The sequence below is a fragment of the Nicotiana sylvestris genome, chromosome 4 (assembly GCF_000393655.2).
Source record: "Nicotiana sylvestris chromosome 4, ASM39365v2, whole genome shotgun sequence".
In the NCBI taxonomy this organism is placed as follows: Eukaryota; Viridiplantae; Streptophyta; class Magnoliopsida; order Solanales; family Solanaceae; genus Nicotiana; species Nicotiana sylvestris.
The window spans coordinates 61,234,385-61,246,055 of NC_091060.1; the positions used below are offsets into that span (position 1 = coordinate 61,234,385).

The window sequence follows — 11,671 nt, forward strand, 5'->3', positions numbered from 1 at the left end:
CGGAGAAGAAAAGTTGTTTGGAAAATTGCCTCTTATGTTTTGGGGTTTTGAAAAGTGTAAAATAACTGAAATTCACGTGTATTTATACCCCTCTGAAGTTCCCACCATGGACCGCGCTAGAAGGACCGTGGCCGCACAGGCTCCCTGAAGACCTCCGGATCATTGCCCCGTGCGGACAGCACCAAGCCGACCGCGCCACACAGCACCCACCGCGGACCGCTCAAGGCGACCGCGGCCGCGCTGGCCCCTTTGCAGCCGCACGTGATTGCTTGCGGACCGCGCAAGAGGGTTCAGAGACCTGTCAAAATTCCTGAACCTGCAACATCTGATCTTCTAAAGCCTAAGGCATCCCGGAACCTACTAGGAACTCACCCGAGCCCTCAAAACTCTAAACGAAGCATGCACACTACCTCAAAAACACCCTATGAACATATTCGTGTGATCACATCACCAATATAACATCATGAACATCGAATTGAGCCTCAAGATCCATGAAATTTCTCAGATTTCCTTTTAACCATCAATTTTCCCAATTTGGGTCCGGATCACGTCAAACGACGTCCGTTTTTGACCAAACTTTACAGGAGTGATTCAAAACATATATAAGACTCGTACTGGGCGCCGGAACCAAAATATGGGCCCGATACCATTGCTTTCTAATCAAATTTCATTTCCATTTTCTTTAAACATTTTCAGAGAACAATTTCACTTAAAAATTCATAACTCGGCTGGGGACCTCGGAATTCGATTTCGGGCATACGCTTGAGTCCCATATTTTCCTACGGACCCTCCGGGATCATCAAATCACGGGTCCGGGTCTGTTTACCTAAAATCTTGATCGAAGTCAAATTTATTCATTTCGAGGTCAAAACTTAGCAATTTTCACAAGATTTCACATTTAAACTTTCCGGCTGCGCTCCCGGACTGTGCACACAAATTGAGGAGACTCTAAATGAGGTTTTCAGGGCCTCGGAGACACAAATTTCAATTAGAAACAGGTGATGACCCTTTTAGGTCGTCACAGAAGGTATACCTAGGTAAGGGCTTACTATTGAGCTCAGGAAAAAACTCATTGAATTCCTTATGACTAACATAGATTATTTCAGTTGGTCCCATCTCGATATGACATGGATCCCGCCGGAGATCATCACTCATAAGCTGAGTTTGGATCCGAACTTCCACCCGGTTAAACAGAATAAGAGACCTCAGCCCAAAGTCAAGCATGCATTCATCAAATGTGAGGTATCTAAACTCCTTAAAATAGGTTCCATTAAGGAAGTTAAGTACCCGAATTGGTTAGCTAACATAGTGGTAGTGCCTAAAAAGGGAAATAAATTAAGAATGTGCGTAGATTACAAAGACTTGAACAGGGCGTGCCCTAAAGACTTTTTTTCTTTGCCTAACATCGATCGCATGATCGATGCGACGGTCAGGCACGAGATACTCAGCTTTCTCGATGCCTATTCTGGGTATAACCAGAGTCGGATGGACCCCGACAATCAAGAAAAAACTTCCTTTATCACTAAATTCGGCACCTATTGTTATAATGTAATGTCGTTCGGGCTAAAAAATCGGTGCCAATTATCAACGCCTAGTAAACCGGATGTTCGAAGAACAAATAAGAAAATCAATGGAGGTTTATATTGACAACATGTTAGTTAAGTCCCTGCAAGCAGAGGACCATTTGAAACATCTGCATGAAATGTTCAATATATTGAAGAGATACAATATGAAGCTAAACCCCGAAAAATGCGCATTCAAGGTCTGATTTGGAAAATTCCTTGGTTTCATGGTGTCCAACCGAGGGAACGAGATCAATCCCGATAAAATCAAAGCTATAGAAGACATCATCGTGGTGGACAGTGTCAAGGACGTCTAGAGACTAACTGGGCGTATCGCCGCCCTAGATCGATTTATATCGAGGTCCTCAGACAAAAGCCATCGGTTCTTCTCACTATTGAAGAATAAGAAGAACTTTTCTTGGACTCTAGAGTGCCAACAATCTTTAGAAGAACTCAAGTGGTACAGTAAAATAAAGCAAACCACTATGATGAACAACAGTGGCCCTCGAGCTAAATCGCCCTCAAATCGACCAAGTATGCTATTGAAAAAGTATGAACTGAACAATAGAACTTAAGAGAGCTTAATAGAGAAGATGTAGTATATTGCTTGATTGTGCGTGAATGTATGATGATTACAAAATGATTAGGACCCTTTTTATATAGTACATGAATCCTATTTATGGTATAATTCTAATTACAGAAAGGAATCCCATGATTGGCTAAATGTCCGGTCTTGACTTGATACGTGCTGAGATTTCCGCCAGGATCGCTGCCCGATCACGAATATCTTGGCTTTCTGTTATTCGGCCTAGTAGGCTTCCTTCGATCTTGCTCGATCTCTTTCTCGCTTCGGTCTCGATCACGACTGATCTCGATCTTGATCGGCCATTGTTCCACGAGCTTACCAATCCATCTCCATACCATGGTTCGATATAACCGAGGCCGATCCTTAATCTGTCACCCCGATTTCAGTTAGTCATACAAAATTAGGCAAGCTCGATTTTAACCTTATACACTTTTATAATAGTTTTGTTTTGTTTTAGTTAATATGTTGTTATTCTTTTAGTTCTTTAGGCGCAATTAGCTTCAAATTCCATTTGAGTAAGAATTATCATTACTCCTACTAAATCTAACTATCTGGCCATTGAGCTTAAGTTGGGACACCATTATATTGCACTCTAATTAAACATTTAGGGGCCTCCCAAGCCTATATTTAGTTATGTTGAAAAAAAAGCATGCCATACGATCTCTTTTATTAGTTCGTTATATTAAAAATAATTTTTTATTTTTACTTGTCCATTTTAACAAATCAACAGAGATTGTTTTATTTTCTTTCAATATTAGCTTTAATTTAAGTACCACACGCTCTCCAAATTTATTAAACTTACAACTTTAATAACCATTAACAAAAATAATTTGTTAAGTGTGTGCCTAGTCAATAAGAGAAAACGGAGAAAATATATTTATAATAGAGGTCAATGTCATTAACAAAATAAACGTTGATGCGTGTAATATATATAATTCAGCAAAACTCTACTAGTAGTATAAAAAAATTAAAATAGAAAAATGATCCACTAAGTTGATATCTAGCTTTGTTTGCGTCGAGAAATCAGAACATTTTCAGGACTTGAGCAGCTAATGATTTGGGGTGGTTGATTGGCTACTTCTTGAATTTTAGACAAAATAATGGTTCCAACTTCCACGGTTTGGCGCCAAGTAGAGTACACCGTGGTGGACCCTCCTCACTTTAATTCACTGTTGATTGTCCATAAGCTATTTCAATAATGTACTATCTCCACATATATCTCTTCTATATCAACATGACAAGGTTTCATCTATAATTCAAAAATTGCCAAGTTTGGGTGACATATATAGTGTTACTTTAAAAAGTAAGATGGAGCTGTTTTTACTTTTACATCAAATTTACTCAGAATAATAATTTCAGAATAAGTTATTCCGGGATTAAAATAATAAAATTGACAATCCCAAAATTATTATAAATACGAAACTATCAAAAGAACTAATCCTAATACAATTAATCACAGCATAACCAATTTTAACATAATTTATCTTCTCGTTCTTTTGCCTAAAGAAAGAACAGCCATTCGTGCGCGTGATGTACCATGTAACATGAAATGGCTAGTCAAGGGTCCCATTTTACAAATGATGATCTATGAAAGATATATACGAATCACAACTCACAAGCCTCAAAGAGGTTAGAAACCCCTGTCCTACTCTTTTTCTCTTCAGAGACAAAGTTGTACTAATATCATAAACAGTAATGAAAAAGGGCAAAAAATGCTACTGAGAGAAACACAGGCAAGATATGTATAAATACTCCAACAGCTAACAATGTGGCAAAAGATTTAATTTGATTGAGACATTGGAGTGGAGGGGCTGTGTCCTTTCACATGGATTCCAATGACAAGTCTTTTACTCGTACTATTTCGTGAAAAACATTTACTTACGCGTATTATTTTAACTAAACTAATGTAAGGGTCCACGTTTCGCGAATCTACTATTGTAAAAGAAAATCAAAATATCATAATATTAATATGTTAGTAAACTGTATTTGTAAGCTAATTCTGGAAAAGATAAAATGCAAAATACATAGTTTACCCATTAACCTTGCACCCCAATCCCGGTTACACACCTCTCTATCACGAGCAACCTTTTACACACCCAACCTTTTAGAAGTGTATTGATATTAGACTATATAGATGATATTTACACCTTAATATTGCCATGCTTTATTATTGTTTTATAGGTAAATTGATAACAAAATGCTCTAAATGGTGTTCTTTTGCTTCGCAGGGAATATTCTAAGTGAGGAAGAATTAGGGAGTGTTTTGGAGGCAATAATGTGAAGAAAACGCCTAATCAAGAAGTACTCGAGCACAAAGAAGCAAAAAATGGACTGAGTGAGTTTCACCGCGACCGCGATGGAACCGCGACAGACCAAGTGTTCAAGGTAGAATGTTCAGCGTTCATCGCGGTCGAGCAGCGGTCTTGCCGCGACCGCGGTGAATTGTTCACGTGCCAGAAAGTTTGGGGACCAAAGTGTAAATCGGGAAAAACTTGTTCCAAACCCTTATAAACTTTAGAAGCTCGCCCAAGACATGTTTAAGCTTGTTTTTAGACTACTTTGAAGGCAAGAACAAGTGTGAGAAGATCAACCAAATATTAGAGTATTTCTATCTCCTTTTATTTTATTGCAATTACCCATTATGAATAATTTAGTAGTTTTATCTTGTTTTGTCTTGAGTAGCTAATTTCCTAGTCTAGGGTTCTGATGGAACCTATTGAAGGATGAACTTCTTGTTATGTTAAAATAGTTTGCCCAGTTTAATCTCTATTTGTTCAACTATGTGCATGTTGTAGTTAATTGACAGGATCCTCAATTAGTTGTGCCTATTTAGTGTGCATAACTCAGGAGAGAGTGCATATTTAGGTAATTGTTGAACAACACCACTCCCAAAGTATATGAGGGATCAATAACCGAGGGTTTAAATGTAGGATTAGGGATAACGAAGCCTTGGATGCAATCTAAAGTGAGCTGTAATAAATAAAGCTAGCTAGCGTAACTCGGGAGAGTACGTCTAGTAAATTATCGTGATTACTCGGGAGAGATTTACGGTAATAAGAGTGCTCATGATTGGCAGAGACTATTTGGTTAATCTATGTGAAACATAACTGGAAGGAATTCTATCAATAGGGGAAATCATAACCTTAGAACCTTCTCTTAATTGTTTACACTTAATCATAGTTAGTTTTCAGTTGCTTATTTACTTTCATTCGTATTAAGTAGAAATATCCTCAATTGTTATTTACAACATTTGGGAAGGTGATTCTGTGGAATTTAATAAGTCTAACGAGAGTAATTGATCGGTTAATTCCTTGTGGGTTCGACTCCGGACTTGTAAACTGGATTATATTTGCAACGACCGCTTAGTCCTTTTTATAAGGCATAGTTGGGCGTGATCAAATTTTGGCGATGTTTCCGGGGAGTTAACGGTGTTATCAATTACAATTGAAAGAAGTACAAAAATTCTTAGAATAGTCAGTTTTCTCTATACCCAATCTTTGTATTGAAATTTTAACGGTTGTTGACATGGTTGTACATGTGCATGCCTAGAAACTCATCGAGAATTGGTGAAGTATTTGAAGCATTATCAGATCCCGAGGGAGTTTTCAAGGCCTTGAATCGGGCCAACCGGAAAAACAAACAACAACAAATAACTGAATAGTTTAAACCAGACATAGGGGATCACGAAGTAGACCAGTTGTACCGATAGCGCCAGTGACACCTCTTGTGCCAGAGGCTGCTCTCTATGACTGGGCACAACCCATAGCTGAAAATCTGGCTACAACAATTTTAGTCCCGCAGATATAGGCTGAATCATTCCAAATCATGAACAACATGCTGCACTTGTTGCAAAACAAGGGACTATTTTCAGGGACACAAGTCGAAGATCCTCAACAGTACTTGAAGAATTTCCTGTCAATCTGCAAAACCCAAAGGCAACCCAAAGTAACTCCGGAAGCAATCAAGCTGTTATTGTTTCCATTCTCAATGACAGGAGCTGCCCAGACCTGGCTAAACTCACTCCCCATTAATTCCATAACAACTTGGGAGGAGTTAGTCAAGCAATTCGTGAACAAGTTCAACCCACCCAACAAGACTGCTCAACGAATTGATGAAATTTTGAGTTTCAAACAGAGACCAATGGAGACACTGCATGAAACATAGGAATGATTCAAAGGGATGCTGGTTATATGTCCGCACCATGGTATTCCAGAACTGATGTTGGGACAGCGGTTTTACATGGTATTGTCAGATAGCGTGAAGAACATTGTTGATGCTTCAGCTGGTGGAGCATTTTTGAGCAAAACATGGAGAGAAGGACAGAGTTTTCTTGATAAGATTGCACAGAATTCGGGATGGACAACCAGGAATGCACCTATCACTCCAGTGGTTCACTCAGTACCTTTAGATCCATCCAACTCTATGGCTGAAAATATGGGCACCTTATTGACACAGATGAGTATCCTCACCAAAAAGGTGGAAGAGTCAGGGCAGAAGCAGCAGGTACACATCGTAGATACTGCTAATAGGGGCTTGTGCACATCTAGCATTAGTCATCCAATTGGCAACCACTGGAATGCAGAACATGATCATCATCATTACCTTGAAGACATGAACTATGTGTCTAATTATGGAGGCCAAAGACAGGGTGGTCAGAATTGGGGCCAGCAAAATCAGCCGTACAGGCCAGGCCAACCACAGTTCAACAATGGGAACATGGGAGGTATGAGACCTCCTAACAATATGGCACCTTACCCAAGGCCACAGGGATATAACAATCAAAATCAGCAGCAGAGGTATCACCCTCCTCAGCAGCAGCATGGTGGACGACAGGAAGATGGGTTTGCTAGACTTGAGGTAATGATGCAGCAGGTTATTGGGTCTAATGCAAAAATTAGTGAAAGAGTAGATGCACATGATTCAGCTATCAAGAATATTGAAGTGCAGATGAGCCAAATTTCGATGTCTCTAAATAGTCATCCTCATGGACATTACCTACAGACACTCAAATAAACCCAAAAGATCAAGGCCTGAAGCAGCTGATGGCAGTGAGTCTATGGAATGACAGAGATTTAGACGTGGAGCAAGAGAGGACTCGAGAAAGCAGACAGGCTGAGACACTCATACCAGTGCCCATTGAGCTAGATGAGTCAACAAAACTAACAGAGGGGACAGTCTAGCCTGCTCAGGAAGAACATAACATTCAGATTGAGACTGAGAAAGAAGCTGAGACAGCCCAGGAACAAGTAGTTGAGGTTGCAGCTGATAAAGAACAATCCCAAATCATTGGGAAGAAGAGACCTCCCGCACTATTCCCTCAGAGGCTGGCCAAGTACCAAAAAGAGGAGCAATACAAGAAATTCTTAGAGATGCTGAAACAAATCCAGGTAAATATCCCATTGATAGATGCTTTGAAAGAGATGCCTGGGTATGCAAAAATTATGAAGGACTTGATTCCCCAAAAATTCAATTTCCAAGACCTGGCCACAGTGACTCTTACTCAGACCTGCAGTGCAGTGGTAGTTAGACCAATTGCTGAGAAGCTGTCTGATACGGGGAGTTTCACAATCCCCTGCACCATTAGTAATTTTGCTTTTGCTAAGGCACTTTGTGATCTAGGGGCTAGCATAAATCTTATGCCACTGGCGATTTATAAGAGGTTGGGGATTGGAAGAGCTAGACCCACTTCCATGTTGTTGCAGCTGGCTGACATGACTGTAAAAAGACCCTCTGGTATCCTGGATGATGTGTTGATTCAGGTAGGGAAATTTGTGTTCCCTGCAGATTTTGTGACGTTAGACTGCAAGGTGGATGGAGAAATTCCCATAATTTTGGGAAGACCGTTCTTAGCCACTGGGAGAGCTCTCATTGATTGTGATACTGGTGAGCTCAAGATGAGATTGAATGATGAAGAGATAACATTAAATGTGCAAAAATCTATGAGGCGACCAAGTGAATTCGCCAATTGCTCTCTTATTGATGCCGTGGATGTAATTGTAGAAACTGATGATGAGATGCTGACTATTGAGGACCCTCTTGCTGTATGTCTGATGAATTTAGATGAGGTGAATGGAGAAGAATTGGCAGAATGGGTATTGGCGTTAGAGGGCAGAGGGTTCTGGGATATAACTCTGTAATTTGAGCCCTTGCACTTAGAAAATAGAGAAACCCCTCCAGCCAAGCCGTCCATCAAAGAACCACTAAAGCTGGAATTGAAGCCACTGCCCACCCATCTCAGGTATGAGTTCCTTGGACCTGACTCCACATTACCTATTATTATCTCATCTAGTTTGTTAGATGTGCAGGCACAACAACCTTTGCAGGTACTCAAGGAGTGTAAGACTTCCATTGGGTGGACTATGGCAGACATTAAGGGGATCAACCCCGCGTACTGTATGCATAAAATTCTGCTGGAAGAGGGACACAAACCGTCTAAGGAACACCAAAGAAGGTTGAACCCAAACATGAAGGAAGTGGTGAAGAAAGAAGTGATAAAGTGGTTAGATGCGTGAATCATTTTCCCAATCTCTGACAGCAACTGGGTTAGCTTAGTGCAATGTGTGCCTAAGAAGGGTGGCATGACGGTGATCAAAAACGATAACAATGAACTGATTTCAACAAGAACTGTCACGGGCTAGTGAATTTGCATGGACTACAAAATGTTAAATCTGGCCACCCGGAAAGACCACTTCCCACTTTCCTTCATTGATCAGATGTTAGACAGATTGGCAGGGAGGTCACACTTTTGTTTTCTGGATGGGTACTCAGGGTACAATCAGATCTCCATAGCACCAGAGGACAGAGAGAAGACCTCCTTCAGTTGCCCATATGGCATTTATGCCTTTCGGATGATGCCCTTCGGCCTATGCAATGCACCCGCCACATTCCAAAGGTGCATGATGGACATATTCACTGACATGGTAAAGGACATAATAGAGGTATTCATGGATGATTTCTCAGTGGTGGGGAACTCATTTGATGAGTGCCTTATAAATCTGACTCGTGTGCTGAAGCGGTGTATTGAGACTAACCTGGTTCTTAATTGGGAGAAGTGCCATTTCATGGTACAAGAGGGTATAGTCTTGGGGCACCGGGTGTCCAGTAAAGGAATTAAGGTGGATCGCGCGAAAGTTGACGTGATAGCAAAGCTGCCACCTCCAACTTCAGTCAAGGCAATCAGGAGCTTCCTCGGGCATGCCCGTTTCTACCGGAGATTCATAAGAGACTTCTTAAAAATTGCCAACCCTCTCTATAAGTTGTTAGAAAAAGATGACCCTTTCTTGTTTTCTAATGATTGCAGGGTAGCATTCGAGGAGTTGAAAAAGAGGCTAGTCACAACACCTATCATTGTTGCCCCCAACTAGGAGCAACCTTTCGAACTCATGTGTGACGCTAGTGACTACGCAGTGGGGGCAGTGCTGGGACAACATAAAGACAAGCTAATGCATCCAATTTACTATGTTAGTAGAATGCTGAGTGGAGCCCAGTTGAACTACACTGTAACTGAGAAGGAGATGTTAGCTGTGGTGTTTGCCTTCGATAAGTTCAGATCATACCTGATTGGCTCTAAGGTAATTGTATATACTGATCATGCAGCTCTCAGGTATTTGATTGAGAAGAAGGAGTCTAAGCCGCGCCTAATTCGTTGGGTGTTGCTACTGCAAGAATTTGACCTCGAAATTCATGACCGTAAAGGCATAGAAAACCAAGTCGCTGCCCATCTATCACGACTTTAGGGAGTTGAAAACTCAGTTGAGGTTGAGGATATTCTGGAAACCTTTCCAGATGAGTAGCTGCTCGCTACTAGTCTTGAGGAAGTGCCATGGTATGCAGACTTTGCAAATTACCTGGCCAGCGGTATAGTCCCCTATGACCTTTCCTCTGTACAAAAGAAAAAGTTTTATCGTGACTGCCGCATGTATTATTGGGATGAACCTTACTTGTTTCGAATATGTATTGATAATATGATCCGGAGGTGCGTCCCCAAGATAGAACAATCTTCTATTTTGTAGGCATGTCATGCATCGGCGTATGGAGGACATTTTGGAGGAGTCAGGACAGCTGCAAAAGTACTAGAGGCCGGTTTCTTTTGGCCAATAATGTTTAAAGATGCGCACCAATGGGTGAAGGGCTGCAATGAATGTCAGCGAACCGGGAACATTTCCCGTCGCCATGAGATGCCCATGGACCCGATTCAAGAGGTGGAAGTGTTTGATGTCTGGGGGATTGACTTCATGGGACCCTTCGTCAGCTCCTTTGGCAATAAGTACATACTTGTTGCTGTGGATTACATGTCCAAATGGGTAGAAGCTGCAGCGTTGCCCAACTAATGATGCAAGAGTCATAGTGGGATTTTTGAAGAAGAACATATTCACCCATTTTGGGACCCCGAGATCGATTGTCAGTGACGGAGGCACTCACTTCTGTAATCGAGCCTTCGAGAAGTTGCTAGCAAAGTATGATGTATGGGACAAGGTGGCTACCCCTTATCACCCGCAAACCAGTGGACAAGTGGAAGTGTCTAATAGAGAGATAAAGAGTGTATTGACCAAGAATGTAAATGCCACAAGAACTGATTGGGCGAAAAAGCTAGATGATTCACTCTGGGCTTATAGAACTGCATTTAAAAGACCAATTGGTATGTCACTATATAAGTTGGTGTTTGGGAAGGCCTGCCACTTGCCAGTGGAACTTGAACACAAAGCTTGGTGGGCACTGAAATAGCTGAACCTAGACATTGAGGCTGTGGGCACAACGAGAATCACTGAATTGCATGAGCTTGAAGAGTTCCGACATCTTGCTTTTGAAAGCACAAGGTTGTACAAGGAAAGAATGAAGAGGTTGCACGACCAAAACATTGTTGAGTGACATTTCAAACCCGGGGACATGGTATTGCTCTATAACTCAAGATTACGGCTGTTCCCTGGTAGCTTAAGTCACGATGGTTTGGTCCATTTTGAGTGGTCGAAGTATTCCCTTCAGGGGCTGTAGAGATTGCCTTAGAGAAAGACTCTCACACATTTAGAGTCAATGGGCAGAGATTGAAGCTATACATAGGCATGAAAGAACCAAAGAAAGTGTCAGAAATCCACCTGACGGAACCTCAGAGGTCGAGCGAGCCTTAAATGCACTTGTTTGCGTCGTGCCGCAACGTTAAATCAGGCGCTGCGTGGGAGGCAACCCATGACTGTTGTTAGTCTTTTCTTGTGTAACTTTCTATATATAAAATAAAAAGTGTCAGCACCGCGACCGCGGCAAGACCGCAGTAGAGGCCAAGTATTCTGCCTCGAATTTGCTAGACTCACCGTGACCGAGGTGGGACCGCGGTGAGATGATATCATTCTGTCTCGAGGCATTAAGCCTACCGCGACCACGGTGGGACCGTGGTACGACCGCGGCAGTTCGTCATCAGGTAAGTATTTTTTCTATTTTTTTATTTCTTTTCCGTTTTTTTTATTTTATTCAATTCTCTTAACCCACCCCCTAATAATATCAGAACCCCCTTCTTATGTCACCAAAACAC

General features: G+C 41.4%; 1 pseudogene; it reads left to right on the forward strand.

Moving 5' to 3' along the window:
* Nucleotides 1–6,327: 6,327 nt before the first annotated feature.
* Nucleotides 6,328–11,108, forward strand: LOC138889595 (uncharacterized; annotated as a pseudogene).
* Nucleotides 11,109–11,671: the final 563 nt, after the last annotated feature.